The 23,089-nt window shown below is 37.1% G+C and overlaps 1 long non-coding RNA gene across 1 annotated transcript; it reads left to right on the plus strand.

Annotated features, from left to right (window-relative positions):
- Positions 1-479: 479 nt before the first annotated feature.
- Positions 480-15,601, plus strand: LOC128076065 (uncharacterized). Its single transcript, XR_008204231.1, has 3 exons — positions 480-569; positions 11,115-11,172; positions 12,488-15,601. It is a non-coding gene; the product is annotated as an uncharacterized LOC128076065 (long non-coding RNA).
- Positions 15,602-23,089: the final 7,488 nt, after the last annotated feature.

Raw genomic sequence — 23,089 nt, forward strand, 5'->3', positions numbered from 1 at the left:
TAAATTTGGTGTAGCTACAATGTTCTCCCAAAGTTTGCAAAATATTCCTTCAGCACCTTGATGCACATTATATAATATAGCTATTAAACATGGATTGTCTTTTGGAGGAGAGGCAAAGATTAATGACTCAAACTAAAATGATGAATTAGTTGTGTGTGATGAGATACAGACTCACAGCAACGTTGGAAACAGAACCAGAAAAGGCAAAAATCTCTTTGAAATGAAAATAATAGAGCCACAAGTTTAAGTTTAAAACAAAACAAAAATAAGGAAAAAAAAAATCTACCTATTCTGCACACAGGTGAGAAAAGAAATGCCGCTCTTGCACGTATTAAATAGGCATATGCAAGGGAGCTCTTATGCCTGAACTGATGACTGGGCACCTGGTGAAGGGGTGGCTGGCCCACGAAGCACAGGTGCAAGGAATTCAACCGTGCTTCCCACATGAGCAGAGGGGGCAGAGCCTGAGCCCTTCCCTCCCTGGGCTCATTTAAAGGCTCACCTGCAGAGCAGAGCCCTTTCTGGATGAAGGCTCTTCCTGAGAGGAAGTGTTGTGTATCAACAGTTCGGTGAGTCAGCGTTTTTATATATGTTATTATTGATATTTCTGATGATGTTTTGTATGGTGTTGCAAGGAAATTACCAGAAGCAATTTTACTGCTTCTAAGGACCAAGAGCCTCTAATAACCTCCTAGAGAAACCTGGCTGGTGACTACAGTCTCAGCTTTTTTGTAGAAAGCCTGCCTGCCACCTTGTGTAAAGAGAGCTTGCAGAAACTATGCTGTAGAGTATTCCTGAGAATTCTCAAAATAAGAGCAGGCAGAAATACACTTTCCTGGCATAATTTACCTATGGGGCTAAATTAATTTCCAGGTGTGGTGCAGTGTGTGGAAGGCATTTTTCTCCCCAGTCACTGTGGTGATGTTTATTGGTTTGTATTTTGTCTTCTTGTATAGATTTTCAGTCCTCTTTCTGAGATAACTGAAGCACTTGTTCAATGGAGTCCTGTCTTTCAGGGCAGTGCATGAAGGACAGTCCCTCCTGTACGGCTTTGGGAGATGGAGCCCATCTGGGGGCATTATAGGAGTAGCAGCAGGTGCTCTCAGCTGGTCATATGGTTCACTTCAGGGGGAGACAGGGCCTTGGCTTCATTTTGTGTGATTGAGACTAGGTTGTAAATGCTGGATGACAAGTGCTGGGGGAGACTCGTGCTTTTGTGCTGGCTCCACTGCCTGAGCAGCTGTTTTCAGTTTGTTTGTGTGCTGGGGCAACAGTAGCACTGGGCCACCAACAGGCCTGCTGGCCGAGCTGCTGGCAGTGTGTGATGCAAAGGGACAGCCTTTTCACAAGATGTTAACTTCTGACGTACCTGCAGACTTCTAGAAATCTACTTGAGTTGGTGTCTTTATGGAAGCTAACCTCCTTTAGTTGTTTTCTCTCTCATTATGAGCAGTACATTAGGATGAATACTTTTATATTTTACAGTTACAGAAGATGGTTCATCTTAAATGTGATGCTTACAGTCATCAACTTGTGCTCTTCTTCAATGAAATGTTTGTCTTTAAGGAAGAGCTACAGAAAGGCGAGCAGATTTTTGTCTATAACTTTTTTTTTTGTGTAACTGATATTTCTGTCAGTGCTATCTTGAATGGAAAAAAGATGCATTGATTTCTGAATTGGTTGAAAACAAATAGTAGTATAAATCTATGGCATAGACACAGATTAAGATGTGTTCCTCCTTAGATGAATAAAGTTGTAATCAGGGCTTCTGTGCACCTGGAAGAGTAACCCTTCTGTAGGTGCTTAAGGAAAGTGCTCCCGGGAATACTCCCGGTAAATGGATAGTTTTTAACAGTGGATGGTACTGAACTGATTTAGCATTTGTTCCGTGATTGGATTAGTTTAATCTGGGAGTACTTGCACAAGAAGCATCTGCCAGCAGCTGATTTGCTGAGGAGTGCCCTGTTACTAGGGAAGTGCTGCTAAGTAGACAAGTATTGCAGCTTTTCCCACTGAGTTAGCTAGATGTGGATTAGAGTATTGCAGTCTGAAGGCACGGGCTCAGATACGTGCACGATCCAAATCCTCTACTGCAGGTTCTAACCTCCCGTACGTGCATCTCCAAGTTCCCCTCCATAACTTTCCACCCCCCTGCATGTCAACGGAAGACTTAACGAGTCTCCTTCCCGTCTAGACACTAACTGCCCATGCAAGTGCTCATCCCATCAGAGCCGCAAGTTGCTTCTATTCACGCGCTACTCCGGTCAGGATCGCCATTACACAGGGATTATGTGCCCTATTTGATTTGGGCTCTTCTCCTGCAGACAGCCTTTGTTCTCAGTGTTCTTCCACACCCTGTCAAACTTGTTTTTTTCAGCCTCTATTCTGAACGTTCGGCTTGAACCCCTACGGGTTATGTTTGCAACCGTTCTTTTTTCCACTCATTTCTATTGGGAATGTTGTCCTCATAAATATTATATATATATATTTTTTTTTTTGTTATCACGCTAACAGTATTGGTACCCTTGTGGTGGGTCTCTCTTTAAATAGGGCATAGGCTCTTCTTGCTCACATGCATCTTCACTGTGCTCCCTCCATGTCCTATGAGCAGTGATGGCATTACAATATTTAGAATCCTATATGAAAAAAGCTGTAGTGAAAAAGTAAAGGTAATTCTCCTAATATTCTTCTGTAACTTGTTGGCACAGACATAAGTGGTGTGGAGATTTTTCGAGAACACATCATTTAGTAAACTAGTATTCTTTTTTTCTTAGCTGAGGATTGAGACCTATTTTAGGGTTGTGGAAAGATCAGCAGTTCGGTTCCATTAAGATGTGGGAGTAAGTAAATACTTGCAGGCAGTAATTACAGCCTGTTTTTGTTCCCCTGCCCAGAAGAAATAGAGGTGCTGATGCCTGGGGAGGAGGAGGGCTGGAAGGAATGGAAGGGTGGCAGGAAGACTGATGAGGAGAAAGGGGCTGCATCTTAAAAAATGTTCGAAAAATGTTGTCATAAGTGGTTATACAAAGTTCAGTGCTATCTTGTGGTAGAAGAAAAACAGCACAGAACTGCTCAGTGATTGATGATTCAATCAAGATTCAGTAAGAAAAAAAAATCATCTTTAAATAAACTGAGATGCTCTGTGTGGAAAGCTTCTTTATTCCTGAAATATTCCTGAAATATTCCTGAATCCCATGCACTGTTCCTGTTTGGGATGTGACTGCTCTGAAAAGCTGATTGCTGCTGGCAGTTTGTTTCTGACTAGGAGTGATTGGTCCAAAATTGCTATGTTGTCCTGGAATGAGAATATATGAACTTCATGTGTAGCCAGAAGGGTGCTTAGTTTTACTGTTTGAGAGTAATGCATTGGCCATCTGCACTATTTGCTCCTGCAGCTTGAATACAGCTTTTGCCTAATGGTTTTCTCTCTGGAAGAACTTAATAAAATCTGCAGTAGATGAAGCAGAGGCTCACAGTTGCACAGTTTAGCACATACTGTGCCTACCTCACAGTCAATAGGATGCCTTAGTCTGGAATAGGATCTAGCTGAATATGACTATAATCCATTATTTTTTAATACAGAACTCATGTTGCCTACAGTGAGATTTCCCTTTAAAGAATGGCAGAATGCATATAATACTTTGAAACATCCTTTAAAAAAAACACCTGGATGCCAAATGTTTTGTTTCATATTAAGTGTTCACTTCTGAAAGAGGGCACTGGACTCACTCCAGGAAAGCACTCAAATGCAGACTAAACTATCGGCACACAAATAGCTTTTGTTCATGGAGCCCGGCTTGGCTTGAGTCCAAAGATTAAATACCTGCCCACAGAGGGTCTTTGTAGAAACTACTGAAGTCAGTAGGAATGTCAGCGTGCTTAATGGTAAACATGTGGGAAAGGCTCAGCTCAAAGTTTTTGATACCTTCAGAAGAGATTTTTCTGTTCACTGAACTGTTTCTGCTTTCCCCAAGGGAATGGTTATCTGTCACCTGCATGGAAAGATGTTCAGGATGCTGGCTTCAGCAGAGTCATCCTATTCACCTGGGCTGTAACTGATGAGTTTTGCAGTTGAAATTCTTGACTTAAACCTTAATGGCAAGAGAGTTGATTTTAAAAAAAAAAAAAAAAAAAAAAAAGTATTTTCATGATCCTGTGCATGTTTATATTGAGGCCTAGTGAATAAAGAAGAGAGCAGGAAAATCAGTTCTGTTGCTGACTTGCCTGCTAACCTGTAAGTTGACTGAGGATGAGGTGATTTATCTCCTTTGTGGATCAGTGCTACTTGGGGTATAACGAGGATTATGATGCCTTCTGAGCAGTATAGCCCTGTTTGAACATCTGCACTGCTGATAAGTGGTAATATCTTTGAACAGTGTTTATCACTGCTGTATGATAGGTGGGTCTGAACCGTGATTTTTATGTGGCTGTCTGTTTGAAGTGGGTGTTAGGAAATATTGAGAGAAGAGCATCAAGTTTTTGTTTTCCTTCAGGAAGGAGAAGAAGGATAGGGATTTTAGCAGTTAAGGGTAAGCATTCTGAAGATTCCAAATGGCTTTATAGATTGTTGAATTTTGTTCTGAATCGATGTTTTTAATCAAAATGCAACCAAATAAAACCCTGCCTACACACAAAATGTCCCCAAAATACCTCTCCCCCCCAGCTGCTAAAAGTACATCTGGATGCACTCAGTGATTGCATGTAATTGCCAGGATGTCTGAGGTGACTAGAAATTTAGTGAAGAAAATCTTTTGTAGCAACAGCTACATCTGGGAAATTATTATGGAGAGTACTTTGAATACAGATTTCTGCTCATAATTAATGATTCAAAGTAAATTTGTTAACAGGAGATACATTTTCTTGTTTTTGCTGCTGCTCTGTGCCTTACAGACAAGTTCTGAACTGTACTGTTGCAGACAAAGAATGAGAAAATTCATTTTTAAAGATGCTTGCAAATTTAGTGGAAAAGATAGACCAAAAAAAATAAGCTATCTCCATTTTACAGGTGAAATTATGAAGCTTGAGAAGCTTGTTTAGAACTACACAATGTTAATGGTCCTAGTGAACCAATCTTGAGATCTAGCTTTTTTAATATCCTACTGGTTGGTGCAACTTGGTTATGACATATTTCCAAATCACCTCTCAGAAAGCCAAATTAACACAGTTTACTGGAGAACATAACCTGTTTCCCACCCAAAGTAGTGGTAGTATTACAGCTCATTGGAATTCATGGTCAGCCTGACTTGCTTCATCGCTTAATCCCAGAGAGCGTCACCTCCAGGATGCAGGCTTCCAAATCTCCTTCCCTCATTTTTTCAGACAGTTCCCCTCAAGGTTTATTGTCCAGCTAAATGATTCCTGTGGTGCATCAAATCAAATGTGCAAGATTGCTAAACTTTGTGTGAATGCTCTTTTCAGAACTGTTTAGCAAAACCTCTTTGAGGGTATTCTAGCTTCAGGAATGTGTCTCAGAGGAGAGGCAGATGGCAGTTTGCCATTGCTGTTTTGTGGTATGTCTGCCTGTGGAGGAAGAGGGAATCCCTTCAGGAGCCTGAATCACAATGTTGATGTAAATGAAAAACGTAAAGCCCTGCTGTGGAATTTTTGGCTGTGTTGAATTGTATGATAGTTTGTTGCTGGCTTTCACCTGCATCTTGGAAAATGTTTCTTTTAAATTAGCTGCTGTAACATATGAATTCTTGCATGAGATATCAATAATTCCAGTTCTCACTGTAACAGAATTAAGCATAGGACTGACAGTTGCCTGGAATTAACCAGAAACTTCTGAATTGTTTGTATGGAGCCTCACAGGGTGGTTTGACTGAAAACAATACGTAAATTTTTCTCTTGAAGAGAGTTGATGATCCTGAACATGCAACATACATTTCAATGGGGACCAGCTTTCCACAAATGCTATTTATCTGTCCCACAGTTTGCTCCTTATATTGTTTCCCTTCATTTTATAGCAGAAATGGTAAACGGATAAGAAGAGTGATTCCCACAGCAATTACACTTTTTAAACAAGTTTATTAATGTGCACCTCTTACATATGTGTATATGCAAGTCTGTTGACATTATTGGAACTGGTATTTTGCCAAGTTCATCCTTGTTCTTACCTCAGGATAGAGTTGCAATTAGTTAAATGTTCACAAAGACTTTTTAAAAAAAACTTTAAACTATTCTTTTGAAATAGAAATTAGATTTTCACAGTATCACAGCATACTTGGCTGCAATTCAGCAATTCAGTGTCCGAGTTCACTAAAGGGTAAACTTGGTTTGAGATCCTTTTTTGTCCCATAATCTCTCAATTACTGTTAGTAAAATAGTTGCTTCTACTTCATCAATCCCTCTACAAAGTGATTCTGTGCAGTCTGGAATTGGAATAATTAACAGGCTCATATGGAAACAGTCTTAAGGAGCTAAGGGCATAGTAACATATGCCAAGACAAACAGCCTGGAAGACAAACAACTGATAAATTATCTGGATAGCACCTCTTTGAATGGAGGTGTTGTGGAAGGAACTGTACTATGGCAACACAGCTGTACAGCCATCAGTTATGAGAGGAGTGCCTATTTGCATACTTGCACTGTGCATTAAGTACAGGTGTTTTCTCTATTAATGAAGACAACCAATTTAATTAGTGCAAGTGAGAAAATTCACCTACTAGTGAATTTTTACTTACCCTTCTGTGATCTGAAAGGGTCACTGCCTCTTGAGTTTAAATGCTTGAATTGATTTATCCAAGACCACATCTATCAGGCCAAACTTGGATCTTATGTGTATTTTTCATTTCAGGCTGAGTAAAGACTTTTGTATATGTTAACAACCAGTGGAAAATTTTGCTGTGTCATGTTCTCTGCTTTGTATTCCAGCAAAGGGAATGTGGAATTCTGGATCTGCTCCTTCTGCAGCTTGTTACCGTATGTTGCTTTGTTTGAAGTGGCAATATGTGAACTAAAATTAAAAGCAACTGAGCAAGAGTTATTTTCACAGCTGTAGGGAGTAGAGGTGAGAAGTGTTTTACTGCCTGTGTTCTCTTCCAGTGTCTTCATTGGAATCATTGTGATCAAGCATGTTTGTTTAAAGAAGAACACTGTTCTAAGTTCTTCAGGAAGGTTTCTGTTATGTACATGCACTCATGTGTAGCATCCTAAACTTGCTGACGAGTTATGAGAGATTGCTAGTGTTCTGATCACTGAGCACTCTGTTCAGATAAAGCAATTATAGTCAGTACAATGTCACCTTGTGGTTAATGAAATCTTATGTTTTGGACCATGAAGTACTTGTGTTTCAGAACCACCATGCTGCATCCAGACTCTTTGCAAAAGTTTTAAAATCTTATTAGCTTCTTAATACTTGAATAACTTTTCACAGTGTTGTAAAAGGAGTTGAGAAAAGTGCTTAATGTTTTATATCTTCCAGTGTCTAAACAGTCTGAGGCTTCCTGTGCTCTTACATTTGTGCGTGTTTAAGATGGAATGGCCCAAAGTTGGATTTCTTAAAAGTGTTGTTTAATGGGAGGCATAACCTGTCTGAGCTTTAGCTTTAGCAAAATAACAGTAAGGTTGGAACAGTGAGTGCTATGTCTTGCATCTGATATCTTAAAGGCAAGGATAGTAAAGATCTCTCACTTGAGAGTATGATGAAAGTGAAAGAAAATCTTTCAGACTTCTTCAGTTTGGTTGAAGGAGAAAGTGGGAGATAGTGGTGAGAGTATTGTTTTGGATGCATCCAGCTTTAGTCCATCTTTCTCTGCACAGTCACTGGAATGAGGATGCATGCCACCTGAAATCCCAAATGCTAACATGGCCTTTTATTTCCTCACCCTTCTCAGGAAAAACAAATCTTCAACTTGATATCTTTCATTCGCAAAGACAGATAAAAATAGCCAGAGGGCAGTAAGCCTGCTTTGGGTGACATACATGGGAGCTTGCTAATTACATTAATAATCATTCCTGCAAATAACAAACCAAAAAAGAGTTGGTTATTTTTGGACAGGAATAAGTACTGAATATTTATAACTAATTGGAGCTGTGTTTCTCCCCCTGTAAGCAGGGACAAAATCTGCTTGGAACAAATTAGTTATAAGTAATTTATTTGTTGTATGTAAAATGATACATAACTATGACTGTATGTGAATAATGCAGATGAACAGATAACTGAAGTACATGCTTACATTGAATTAAAGCAATTTAGATCTTTCTAATTGTCCTTCCTGAATACTTTAGATGCCTCTGTGCAAAAGCCACAGAAATATGACATGTGAAGATTGTATCTTTTGAGTGTCTGTCATCTCTCTAGTTTGTAATGAATAGTTTAAAAAAAATAAAATACACACAAAAAAACAACCCTGATGCTTTCCTATGAAGTGTTCAGTGAGATGGTTCTTATTCATCTAGTCATGTTTTTCCCTCTCCTTTGAAGTGCTATTGCTCTTTGAGCTTGACAAACAGCAATTGAGTTATTCTGCTCTGCTTTTAAAACATTTTAGTGCCTTTAAAAATGTTGTTTTGCCTTTCCAGAATGTTGTATCTGCACAGGGATGCATTGGCATTATTTTTCAACCTTAGAAAAATTGGAGGCCTGTGTCAAAGAATGAAAGAGAATTTGTTGAGGGGCCTGTTCTTGTTATCTTGGATTTGGTGACTGTATTGTTTTGTTACGAGACCAGAAAGTGGCTTCCTGCCCCTTCAATTACAAATGTTTACATCTATAAGTATATCTCTGCTTTCAGAGCTAAAGACTTTTACTAAAAAAAAAAATTGTTGAATGCTCTTTTAAATTGGGGGAAAAAATGTAACAATCCATATCCTATTATTTTAAATAATCTTGTTAAGGCACTAATCTTTTTATTACATTAAGCAGATGGTTTGGAGTAAGAAATCATTTCCATGTAATAGTTAAGCTCATATCAGATTTTCAAAATCTATTGAAAATTAATCATTGGAAGAAAAGTAATTTGGTGATCATTGAAAGGAAATAACAGTTTATCTGAGTCGGAACACAGATTAATTAATGGGATATTCTGCAATGTTAGAATTTCTTAGTGCTGCTCCACCTGTACTGTTGATGTATCAGTGTCATACAGGCTAACCAGGGAAAAGGTAGCAAATCACAACTGTGTGAGGAAATAAAATATTTTTTGCTGCTATTTTTTCCTGGGGTTTATCTGTGTTTTTTCCTACTCTTAATTTCGAGCTTCATCCAATAGCACTAGCTGTTCTCATATGAAAAGAAAGTAATTAAATCAATGATCTGCTCAATTAAATTGTCAGATTACTTGGAATGAGTATCACAGAGAGAAAGGGAAGATGCTAACTAATACAATAAATTGTTTTAATTTCTATTTCTTAAACAGATCACATTGTTACTATTGTGAATAAGATGTGAATAATTGAAATACTGTTGTTTGAAACGCATAAAGCAAGCTTAATGATCTCCTCCTGAAGACTATACTGGACCCATAGCTGAAGATTCATATTGGCCATTATAGGCATGAATAGTTTTCAGGATGAGCGCAGGAAGCTCCACCTCTTCTTGGATATTTTCAGTGGTTTTAATCTGACATCCATTTTTCATGTGCAGAAAACACATTTATGTGCAGCTTAGAAATAACCAAGAAAATGGGACTCAATCCTGAGTCCCAAGATGTTGTGCCTGTGCTGCCAGTCTGGTAGAGGATGATGTGTGCATATATTTGTGCTGACCTGGCACCCCTTTTCCCTCCCTCCATCCCCGTTCTTTCTTGATTTCTTGCCTTGCTTGACAAACTTCCTTCAAACTGTCAAAATTTCTGTAATAGGTAAGAAAAGTCTGGGTACTGCATGTAACAGATTTTTGCCTTTGAGGCATGTGACATTAACCTTTCTCTGCCATTCAGATGAGTTAGGACACTGTCCTGCTTTAATAGGGCCAGATGTTTCAAAGTAGCAATTGAGGTTCTGCCTAAACAGCATGATTTAGATGACAAAGCAGTCCCAGCTTCTGTACTTCTGTATTGCCAAGTCAATTAAGAAGATACAGCTCTTCCATCATGCCAGGCTATAATCTGTCAGCCAAGTAAAGGAATGACTACGGATAGGAAAGAGGAAAGATTATGGTGTTTGTGCTTGGATTTTGCTTTGAGGGCAGAAGGGGCTGGGAGCTAAGCTAGAAGCATGTCTAGTTCTTCCAGATCACAGAGAAATACCTCTGTTTGGACAGTTGCCATATAGGCAGTTCTGGCTTATGCAACTGAAGATTCAGCATCAAAATCTCTTAACTATGTCATACACCATAGTATTTTGGTACAAGTATTGCTTTTTTTTTTTTTTACCTGAAACCTTGTAAATCAGTGAAAGGACACTGATGTTAGTCTTGTCCAATTCATGAGAATCCTTAAGGTGCAACTTCTGTTTATTTTAGTAGGATAACATTATTTTGTTATTTCTTGACATTGATTCATAAATCTTTTCCTGAATAAACCATCTTATTGTCTAGAAAGTGTCTATGCTTTCTGGGCAGTCATTGGACATATTTTTGGATGATTTTAGCTCCTACTAATCCTTATTTATCCCAGATGCTGAAAGAGAAATAATGAGCTTCATCTACCAGGCTCTGTGAAGGAAACACATAAATGATTATCTTCCTAAACCTGACATGTTGATGCAGGTTTCGTGTTCTGCTGTTGTGTTTTTTTGTTTTTGAGATTTGTTTTCCCAGGAGTTTGAAAAGATGTGGATATTTTGGGGGTTTTTTGAAGTTGTCTAAAGAAGAGGTAAATATATTTATATAAAGTCTGTGCATGGCTGTATATAGTATAAATGTAACTGAAATCCCCCAAGCATGGGGTTTAAGACAAGGTTGTATGGGAAATATTGCTAATCTAAGGTATGGGTGCAGATGTGGATTTTCCATGTCCAGGGTACAATTTCTGCAGAGTTAATCCAGTCTAAGAAAGGATTTTTGCATAGCTGCCCCATCAGTGCTTTGCTTAGATTCTGCTTGGAGACTTCATTTTTTTCCCTTATGTTTTTGTGATACGGTAATTACAGAGCAAGTGCACTACTCTTTATCTGAAACTAGTTCCCCTAAGGTGAGACTACGCTGACCTATGGTCACTTTGGTTTTATAGCCAATTGGTGGAGAAAACATAAGCATAACTAAAGAAGTTGGAAATGTTCATGAGAGAGGTATGTACATTGCTCTTACAAAACTGAATAATCTTGTTTGCATAATACTTGAGGTTTTTATTGCAAATTACTATACCCTGCCTTTACGAAGTAGCTGAATGTGTTAATTACTTAGGGGAACCTGCAAATCCGATGTTCTGTCTCACTACAGCTGTGTTGGTAGTGATGTCAAATCATCCTTCATTCCTCTTTGTTTTTGCCTTGCTGATGGAGTTGTGGGCATAATTCAAAGTTAGCAATTAAGCATAATTTCACTGTATGTTTATTTTAGTGGCTTTGTGTTCATAATGTGCAGCACAACTGCGTACTTCCAATCGTGCTGACTTCATTGCATGAAAATAGCAATTTTAACATTAACTGCTGAATACAGGTACACTAGTTAATAATTCATACAGTCCGGATTGCATTTTGTATGACTGAACTGTGAAAGGATGGCTATTTAGATTCCAACAAAGTAGTTTCAGACTTAGGTTTCTTGCTTTTCTAGATAGCACACCCAGCTGATAAAATGAACAAAGACCAGAACTGTGTAACTGAAGTAAGAAGTAGAATGATTCGTTGTTATTTCTGGTCAAGTAACTGAAGAAGGCCAGCAGATGGAGATTTTTGTGCAACTGTTGTAATTTGGAACGTCTGTTTAAAAAAATGCTTTTTAACTACTCCAGTATAGCAGCAATATATTCATTAATCATTTAAATGGCATGCTTAATGACTTCACCTAAAGCCATTGGTTGCACAAAATGGGCTATTAGAAACTGAAGTAGATGCTCTAAAGCCAAAGTCTGAGAACAACTTGATCAACTATTGAAGCTAAATGGAATGCAGAATGCTCAGTGTGTGATTGCTGCTTTAAGTATCTGAATAGTGTTATGACAGTGAGATAAAAAAAAAAAAAAACACCTTTAACTGGACACACTCACTGTTACTTAATTTTAAGAAGTATGTGTGATCTCCAACTTTTAACATAATTTCTGGCGTCTAATTTAAGAAAATTGTTGTGAATTTGGGGCTCATTTGGTCTTTCCATTTTTGGCCTGTATTTTATGGATATGGAACATCCGTAAAACATCCAATCTTACTCTGAAGGCTGTCTGTGCATGTGTTAATTTGGGTGGTCCTTTTTGATGCCACTGAACTCCTTTCTCGTAGACTGTGGTACTGGTAGGAAAACAACATTCTGCTCTGTGTGCCATGTAAAGCTTTAAGCGTTCAGGCTGGTTATTTAGTGCAGTATCAAGATACTCAAAAGTGCCTGATTAGTAATGTAAATGCTCAGTTTCTAAGATGTTTATTTCTAAACCCTCTATTTTTACAGAATATTGATTTTTCTGGAGTTTTCATGTGCTACCTCTGAACTCAAATTTGTTTGGGAAAGTTCCATCACAAACACCCAGCTAGATCCACGACTTACAGCATAAGAATGTGAGCATTTTCTGCTATTCAGAAAATGTTGGGTGTGTGTATTACATAAGTCTAAAAGCCTCTCTTTTAAAACATTAGGCTCAGTAGGAGGCATGAGTAATCTGCACTCTGCCTTGTTTGAAGCAATTGGTTTTGAAAGAAGAACTATGCAAACTTGAAAATACCTGTTTGTGGTAGTCTGGCATTGTGTTCATTTTCTCTGTATTGGAGAGGGACAAGAACAGAGATACTATTAACTTTCGAAGTGATGGGGAATGAAATCTTTTTACATGTGGGATTACTTTTTTAAGTTATGTAAGCTATTCTTTCAATAATACAGTATCCCCAGTTGTTGATTGATGCACGGGTTCTATATTACTGGCTCTGCAGCATGCTTTAGATTCCTTATGGATGTTGTTTTTAGTGCTTTAATAGAGAGGGAATCTTTTATTTCAAAAATTAGCACATATATTTAGAAGTTAGACCAACCTGTTTAATTAGCTTGTTTGTAAGTTTCACTGAAATGCTACAATAATATTGTTTGGGCAAGAAACTTTTGCTGTCATCCAGTTTTCCTCACCTGTTTATTGAAATATCTGCCTAATATACATTAAATTTATGCAAGAAAACCTTCCAAAGATTAGACTATGATGTGTGGATGTAAAAAATTAATAGGGACCATGCATTTCTCAGCAGGATAGCTTCACAAGTGGATGTGTGGTGGTTAGGAGTTATGTATCTCTTAGGCTATTGGATTTGTATAATAATTTTCATGGGAAACTGCTGTGATTTCAGGGATGCAAGACCATTAAGGAGAGGTAGGATCTTTTTCTTCTCAAGTAAGAAGTGAAAGACCCTCTACATATCACTAAATGTTTTAGGAAAAAAAGAAAATAGACTTACTAAGTACTCTAAAGGGACTTGTCACGTACAATTTTCTTTATTCATAATATGCTATGAACCTTTGAGAAATAGCTATGACATGACATAAGCTGCAGGATAAGCCTGAAAGGCAAGAATGCCATTATGGACGTGTAGATATTTCTTGTTAGTCTTTCAGTATAGAGAAATTCCAGTAAACATTGACGTTTTGACCAGCTATTGTTCTGGAAGGAATTTCCTTTCTGTTGCTAGATCTGTAAATGGTCAAGTTATCATTAAGCAATTCCCACAAAAAATATTTTTTTTATCCTGTCCACGTTGTTCTGTTCATTTTCATTGCAGTGTTGTCATCTGTATCCTGTAGGTGTGGTCATTCATGGATTTTGAAGTTCTACTGAGGTATTTTCTAAGGATCTCTATTCTGTCTAATATGTTAATGTATGGGACAATACATCTACTTATATTAAAGTTCTGTCTATTGTACAAGACAAACAATTTTGCAGGAGAATAAACAATTGCATAGCTTTGTTTTGCCCCTCAGTCCTATTGTACAGTCTTGACAAGATACAGGGTCATGGATCTTTGTCTTTTGTTGCTGCTGTTCCTAAAATTGTTCATACTTCTAGAAATTTGTCTTTGTAAGACAGGTTCTCTGCCATTATTAAAAGTGCATTGTTGATCTGTCACTGCCTGGATACTGTTCTTTCAAGTGCTTTCCTAGGCTTCTGTATTTCTATGAGTTAAAATCTGTGTAGTAGGAAGTGAGAACTCAGAGCACAAAAAACAGACTTCAATGTCATAAGGGATAAATAGAAGATAATGAGGACTTGCTGCAAACTCTTCTATTTTTGCAACGAAACCTGAGGAGGAGGAATTCTTGTTCTCATGAGACTTGATGGGGTTCTAAATCTTCCTTCTGTCTTACAAGCCTGTTAATATGCTGTAATCTGTGTTTTTACTACAGATACAAGAATGTCTGCTTGGTCAAATGTAATGCTTTATGCACTGTAGTGTTCTTTTTCAAGCAATGTCCAGAACCAAATCTATTAAAGATGAGCAGAAGTAGTCTGACAGATTGCCCCCAGCATGTTACTGTTTTAGGCTGATTTCTGCTTTGAAACAGGAGGTTTTGAATAACATGAACCAATTTTATGTGAAAACAGGAAGGCATAAAAAGTGATACTGAGACAAAAGTTTGCAGCACAGCTTAGGAGATATAGATAATATTGCTGTAATAATGTGATTACGCAAATTCTTCATATCATTACTGCTTCGCTTCTGTACTTTCACTGTGATCCACGGGAATCGGGGCATAGCAACTCAAGTAACAGCATGTCTGCATTGTGAACAATGGGAATTCTGGCTGTAAAAGATGATAGATGTTGCTCAGTAAATGAGAAACTTGGTAATTCATGGGGTGACTGAGTCAGAATAACTGAAAAGAAGAAAATTCTGAAGTGAAGAACAAACAAAATATGAGAAACAAAAGTCTGTGGTGAAAATAATGGGAAGTAGTATGGCCATTATTTTGATGATTCATCACCAAACTTTAGTACAGTATCATTTATTAATGAATTTTGTACCAAGTGTAAGTGGAAGCCAACAAAGACTATGATAACATATGAAAAAAGAAGTCCCAATTATGTTTTCCAGATGTCAGTATACAACGTGCTATATACTCTGCCAGAAGTCTAAATGGTTGAAGAACTGGGATCGAGATGGAAACCTGAGTATTTTGTTTGAGGGACTTTTTTGCTGCCTGTTGCTTTCAAGAAGCTGAAAGGCAAATTAGGTAAAAGCTTTTTGGACTCTAAACAGAGCTGGCTAGAACTTGAATATTTGAGGGAATCCTTGCAGTCCCACACCATCTGCTGTGTAAGGCACTGAGAAAGTGTTGTTATTCCTGCTGGAACAGATGTGCGTACAGTCATGTTTATTGTATCTCTTGTTTCCTTCTCTAATTACTGCCCATATATTTTTGCTTTGGCTATCCTGTGTGCATTCCCTTGAGTTATTTGGTGTAACAGTAGCCGTTCAGTCTTCATTCTTAACATTGCAGGTAGTCTTCAAGTAACTTCAAATAAAAATTCCTTAGGAAAAAATAACTCTTGTCTTAGTGCTTCCTTTTTGATCATAGTTTAAAAAACAAACAAAAGACCAAATTTCGTATTTGGTATTGTCTTTAAATATTTTTTTGAAGGTGCTTCATTTCTCAGGATAGGAAAAAGGGAAATATTAAATCTAAGTCTCTAAATGTCTGTATGATAGCTGTTTTACAAACACTTTGAAATGACCTTATCAGTTAATTGTGACTCAGGAGCATGCTTACTGTAACTGAAATATAGTTAGCAAGAGTATCCTGAAAGTAATGTCTCCTGTTTTATTATGTTGGTCTGTGATGTTGGGGTAGGTGTTGAACCTTCCTATCAATATTCCATTGTTTTGTTGCTGTGTGACCCAGAGTCTCAAGTACAAGTTGAATCTTCATTAGGAAAACCGTCCAGAAAGGCTATTTTCATAGAAGACATGAAACTAATGCTCTGTATGATGAAGTTTTTTTTCCTAAATGTTTTGTTACATATTTAGATGTTCTTTGAATGCGGGAACAGGCAATATACATTTAAAAAATCAGCTCATTTTCTTGACCCAAGGTCTGAAATGTAACTTGTCTAATGACAGTAAGTTTGTCTTGGTGAACTAATAGAAGTTAGGCCAGTCTCTTGTGCTTTTTCAAAGGTGTTTTCCTTTCTATTCTCAAAGGTACCATGAATATAACTTATCATTTTATGAAGAAATAAGCTTTTGATGTGAAAGGTGACAATCACAAAAGGAATCTTTTGTAGAGATCTGCAAGAACAGAAGTTAACAATACAGGCTGGACTTCTCTGCCCTCACTGTGATATTTGAGAGAGGAAAGGGATACATTAGCAGTGCCATGAAGGAATATGGCATTTCCAGATTGTTGTGCACGAACTATGTGCAAAAGGGCTGAGACCTCTGACATCTTATATTGATCTGAGAGAATAGGTCTTAAAATTTATCTGTCTTGTGGACAGCTAAATACTGTTTAGCTTGCTCATTATCTATGGAGTCTAATTGGTTATTTTCTTTTGATCCAATAACTTGACTTTCTGATGATAGGTGCTCTGGGCTACACTGTGATTGAGGGTACAAGACTCCCTGTTGAGGGGGATGAAAAATTTCTCCCTCCAGCCTGTGAACCTCAGAGGAACCTCAGATTCTTAATGCATTCCCCATTGATAGCCACCATAGAAGGATAAGTAAGAGGAATTAAGACTTAGGTAGTCTCTGTGAGAAATGAATGCAGTACTGTTGTGAGGAATTATGGTTTGTTTTATTCCTTTGATATTTTAACATTCTCTGTATGTTTTAATTGTTCTGCTGTATAGAACTGGTTTAAAACTTGTCTTCATTTACAGTTTCATTTGTAGCAAAGTTTTCAAGTTCTATTTCAGTTGAGATGATGAAGAAATGAGTACTTGCTGACCATTTAGAACTCTAGAGTAAGAATCTATATACTCAAGAAAACAGCTAATACAACTTGTGTATATTATGTCAGTAGTTGGCTTTTTCCTATGATTGTAACAATTCAGTATTTTGAGTTTTATTGTCCACTTAGGAAATAAACAAAAAAATTGCACGAAAGTGATTTGTTCTAAAGCGCAGAGTAACTAAGATTATTACGAAATATTCATGAGAGATCTGAGTATGGTGTGACTTCAGTGCCAGCAAGTAGCTTTTACATCTTCCTGTCAATGCGAACACAAAAGGAATATCTAATCAGCTCTGAAACTGCTTTGAAATAGCTGGTAGAGGTTCAGCGCATTTCTTTTTTCTGATTGATGCTGTGTACTGAAATTAAATCAGTATTGTTTATCATATAGATATTTGCCCACGCCCCCTCTATAACTGACAGAGGTGAGATCTGAACATCAAAGCTGATTTTACATTCTGACCTTCATCATATGGATTACTGATATTTTTCTTAAGATTCTTGCTGACTTTTTTATACTTTTTTGTTAGCCATTACTCCTTCTATAAATATTATTCTGTATTGGGGGGAGAAGTACACAAGTACACTTTTTTCTCATTTTTTATTTTGATTGGTTGTAAGCATTTTCTATAGTGAAATACTATGGAAACATAAATCTCTGGAACTGTTTAAAAAGAAAATAATCTGAAAAATTAGTAATGATGATTTACATCTGTATTTAAACATTCTGCTTTGATAAATTACATGCTATTTCAGAGGATATTAATGATGCTAAAAGCAGTACTAAATATTTTCCTTGCTTTTAGCACCAACACTTCCAGGAAATATCCCGTTCTAATTACAAACCATACACATCCTATTTGATCTTCCTTTATTTTTGCTGTTCCACTGATACCTTGCCATTACTTTTCCTTTATCCTCTGATCCTTTTCAAGCTGTCATTCTGGTCCTGGCCTTTCTATCAGTTTTTTATGTTGATGTCTTTGGATTCTATTTCACTTCTTGCTCAAAGGACCTTCATTGTGAACTAGAAAGGAGGAAGGAGAATGAGGAGAGATTTTCTTTCAAACAAGCCTATTTTACCATTCTCCATAGTTAGTTCTGCAGTTCTGATCACACTAAGCTCTATCCCTCTTTTTTTTCCCCATTGTGCACATCTATCAAATGGATGAAGAATCTGCTTTATTCCTTATTTGCCATTACTCCATCTTCATGGAAGTTCTTCGTTTCTGCTTTTGAGGAGCATCTTCATGCTAAACAGTCCAATACCTTTGTAAGTACTTTGGGTATGGCAACCATTTACCCTGAGTTACACAAAGTGTCCCAGAGGACTGAAGGAAGGAAAAATAATCATCTGTGTGCCTTTCTTAGTGTGAAATCTGAGTTATTCTTTCCTCTATCCTGATGATGTGCTTGAAACTACTGTTTCTGAAACAATTTTTGTCCCTTCCACAGGGAACCTCGCTAACTAAGGCAGACAGGTTTGTGCAGTACGTGGAAAATTAATAGAGATGAGATGATAGCAGTGGGAAAATATCATGTTACCTATTTCCTGTGCTTTTTCCTCTGTTACTCTATAGTTCCTTTGGGATTGAGTAAAAGACATGCAGATTCATACACTTGTATGTGTTTGTGTTTGTTTCGGAAAGATATGGAGAATAAATATAGTGGGCAGAACAATGAGTAAACTTCAAAAATTTAAATGTAGCCACATTATGGCTTGCTAATTAACAAGACAGCACTTGCAATTTAATAAATGAGCTGATGACTTCTGGCATTACTGCAGTATTTCTTAAAGACAATATTGTGGAGAAAAATCATACTTGTTTTTCTCTTGCTGCTGCTTTTTTCACTTTACGAGTCATTATAAGCGAATGACCCACAAGGATTAGCTTTTTCAGTAGGTTATTCTCAGTGTCTTGTTTTGAGCTGAACTCCAACTTGGAACAAATGAAATCATTGAAAAGAGAAAGGAGAGATTAATCAGCTAATATTGAAGGAAACTTGATTACACCGAACTTGCTAAGCGTATAACCCCCTGCATTTGCAACCCAAAAAATATTAATTTAAATAATTAAGATTAAAGAGTAGTGACAGTAAAGAGCTTTGTTTCCCCTCCCATTTATGTTACAGAAATCTCTTGCTTTAAGAGACTCTTGAAATATGTGGTTGACCTTACCCTGATTTCCAATGTCCTTAGCCCCCGTAAATGTTCAATCAGGACTTGTTTTTTTTTTTTTTCCTCACAGTTTCAGTTATACAGGGATTTGAGTGTTGTACTATGTAATGGGAAATGCTCCAGGTGAGGACACATGTTTTCTGTGGATCAGAGAATGAGACAATTATGTTCTGTTTAAAAAGTATTTAAAAATCCCTCTCCATTTCTCCACTGTTGTTAGCTGTTCCTTCTCCCCCCTCTTCATGTAAGGAAGAGGTGGAAAGTGAATTGCCTGTTGCACAAAAGCAGGACTTAACCTTATATCCCTGGGGTGAAGAAATACTTGTTCAGAAGGTGATGTTTGAAAAGGTAGAGAGAGGGGGAAGGCCCTGCATATCAGAAGGAGAGCAGAACAAAGGCAGTCAAACACAGGCTTTCAGTGTTTTCTTGACTGCAGCTTGAATTCTGCAGTTGTCTGCTGGTACTCCAGTCCTGAGAAGTAGAGAGCAGGTCTGAGGAGCTGAACAGCACGAAGCAGTGTGCTGCATAAACCTGGTGAAGCCAAAGAGGTTGAAAGAAGAGTTTTTCCTCAACATAGGTCTTTTCTACATGGGTGTTTGGTTGTTGTTTTTTTTTTTCCACTCAGGAGAATTAAATATCCTTATGAGGAGGGTAATACAGATTTCAGTTAAGTTTGCAGGAATGGAAAATTAAATCCTAAATTCTGCATATGTCAGTTTTGCACAAGTGATGGTACAGATGCTTTTCTGACATATGAATGCACTTAAATTGATAGTTTCTGTAAAGAGATGTAGTCCAAACTCCATTTCTTTTCTTTCAAGGCATATTTATGATACTGCTTGAAAATGCCTTCAAATTGAATCTCTTAAGAGAATGAGAGAAAGATTTGTCTTTCTCTTTTCAAAACTACTGCTGCCTTCAGTGTACCTTTTGTACAGTGGTTCTCTAATTTTTATCTGTAGTTGTGGAGATTAGCAGTGTTTGTCAAGATTTTTGAAGGCAAGGAGTTCAGTTTCTGTGGTTGTAAATATGGTCAATTAATGAAACTTCTTGCACCAATTAAGCTATATACTCTGCCTTTTATTTTACTGAGAGCAGAAATATTGCTTTTGTTGTCAACAGATATTGCTTTGTTCATCCTGAGTGCTCCTCAGTACTAATTAACTATTAATTCCTGTTAAAGGCACAGAAATCAGTTACTTTCTTTTCCTAATTTGGGTGGGAATTAATTCCAATTAGGCTCTTCTTTTTCTGAAGTGAATTTGTAACAGATAGCAAGAACAGCCTTGTGGAACTGCGTAGAATTTAGCATATTTATATGTTGCAGCTGAAGAGGGGAGAAAAAGTTTTGCCCCGTTTTGTTTTCTCCTGACTCCTGAAGAGCAACTAGCATGAATCAGCATTCTATCCTTGCTGCAGTGACTTACCCAGTGACAGCATACAGGAATGCTTTCAGTCAGACCTGAGAAAAAAAGAGACCACGTCTTTTTTTTTTTTTGGTGAAAGAAAGCATCGTGATTTTGGTCAATGGAGACTTTGCTTTCCGAAATCTGTTTTGTTATTTAGCCCAGAAACTAGTTAGAAATGGTGTGATCTGAAGAGTTAAAACCATGGCAACTGTGTGCTAAATAAAACAGGACAGGTTAACAGAAGTGATAATGAACATTCTTGCAGGGAGCAGTCAGGTAGCAAGAAGAATGCTGAGCTTTTGTTCAATGTGGGGGATGCTACAGATAGAATGTATTGGGATTTGAATGTTTAGCTTATGCTATGGGTACAGAAGGGTAGTAATTTATACCTGTGGTCTGTACTAACTTCAATTTCTTACACAGATTTTCTTATCTGGGAAGGTGATCTTCTATTTGAGTACAAAGGATAAAGCTGTTTCTTCTCATGCTGGAACTGCTAAAGATTGCTCCAGTTATTGCACTTCTCAGTACCTCTTAATGCAATGAATGGGTGAAAAGGACGAAGTTTCTTATCAAACAAAAAGCAGCAGTGCGAAACTCCTTTCTGCAGATGTTCAAAACCCAAATCTATGTTTAAATGTTCTTCATCTTTGCTTGCTCCCCATTGGAGCCCTAGCTTGGAGTGAACCTAAATCTAAATAAACTCTCTGGTGTTTGATCCATTCTTGGGTTACCCACAGGCCCTTTTTCAGCTGTATTTTTGGTTTGGTTTTGTTTTTTAATATCTTCTCTGCTGTCACCTACATTTGTCCTTGGAGAAGGATTTTTTTTTTAACCTTACTGATTTTTTTTTTCCTGTGCAAGTTGTCAAATTGACAATTCAGACAGTAAAAAATCTACGAAGTCTCTATAGAAATTTTGAATGTGCATTATTATCAAATACCTTAAATTTAGCTTAACTAGAGTGGAGAAAAAGATAACAAGAACTAGAATTTTACTGATTGTGAAGGAAGAGGAAAGAATGTTAGACAATACTGAAACATTATGGGTGTTACAAAGAATAATATCAGCCTACAGAAATGTTTTGTTTTTTTTTTTAACCTTAAGCTGTGGAATATGGGTTTTTGCTTAGGTCTCTGTAGACCCATTGTCTGACCCTACTGCAGTTTCAGAGGAATCTCTGCAATTCTGCAAATTCCAAACTTTTAATAAAATTCTCACTTGCTACAACCTGTTAAGATTGGGAACTTGTGGATTTTGAATGACAAGGATTGCGCTGAACATTTGTTAAAGATTTTGATCTGTTTCTAGCTGAGCTGTCTTTGGCTTGGAGGTCTGGTTGTCTTGCTGACTGGGTCATGTGTATTTTTCCTCTGTCCTGACAAGCTGTCAGTTTTGTGTTGATATGTGTTCTCTTTTTGATTTTTTTTTTATTTTTTTTATTTTTTTCCCCCAGAATATGGTCAGTTTTTCCTGCTCACTGTTTTATCTCACTTTAAACTAGCCAATGTGTTTCTTTTACTGCAAGGCGTAACAAATCAATATTATAGGATACATGCAATAGAATTTTTTTCTTTATCTTATTCAGTTGGGTTATGCTAATAATAACATTTAGCACTTCTGTACAGCTTGAAATGATTGCACAGGGAGGCAAATGGAGGGAGCAACTCACTCAAGCTCTATAGCGTGTTGGTATAATATGCAGGTCTTCAACCTACTTTTATTTTTTTTCTGAGAAATGTGCTTATGTCTTGGAAGACTAAATATATTCAAACAAATATATAAAGGTAGATTTCAGTAAATGTATTTGTCCTTAAAGCAACAGTGTCACTTTACCATCAGTAAAAATCAAAAGTCTCTTCTAGTAAAATCTGTCAGTACTCAGTGCTTCAAAAAATACCTTACAAACCAGAAATGTGAAGGGAAAGTCAAATTGTTTTAACACTAATTGTAACATTAGTAATTTGCATATATTATCATTTAATTCAATTTTCTGACATTTTTATATGGAAAAGTTTTCACAGCCACTACTGCAAAATTTAAAATAAAATCAAATAGTGAATTATCCTTTAGAAAAAATATTTCAATCTAGGATGTTGGAAGATATCTCAAAGTGGAAGGAAGGGTGTATGTGATGGGTTCTAAAATAATACTAGCTTCTTCTGAGTTCATTTTCTGTGACTGCTACTTCAGGATTGTAGGAGCACTTGATAAACATTAAATGAGAAAGGATGATATCATGTAACTAAGTAAGGAAAAGCAAAAGTTTTACTGAGATTTTGCTTGAGGGCATAAAGTAAATTCAACTATTAGCAATTACTCTACACTGCTGTTTTGCTGCAGCATGTTTCAACATCTTCCTAACTATATTGCCTTCTGAAGTTCCTAACACCTCTTTAGTCCATTTGGACTCAGTAAATTGTAGTCTTTGTATGTTAACATTTTAACTGTGTTCTCTACTGTGTCATTCTGATTACTGAATGTGTGTGTAGAACTGGATTCAGAATAGATTTCTCTAGAATTCAAAGTTTG

This window comes from Tympanuchus pallidicinctus, unplaced genomic scaffold, assembly GCF_026119805.1.
Source record: "Tympanuchus pallidicinctus isolate F22 unplaced genomic scaffold, pur_lepc_1.0 scaffold13, whole genome shotgun sequence".
Taxonomy (NCBI): Eukaryota; Metazoa; Chordata; class Aves; order Galliformes; family Phasianidae; genus Tympanuchus; species Tympanuchus pallidicinctus.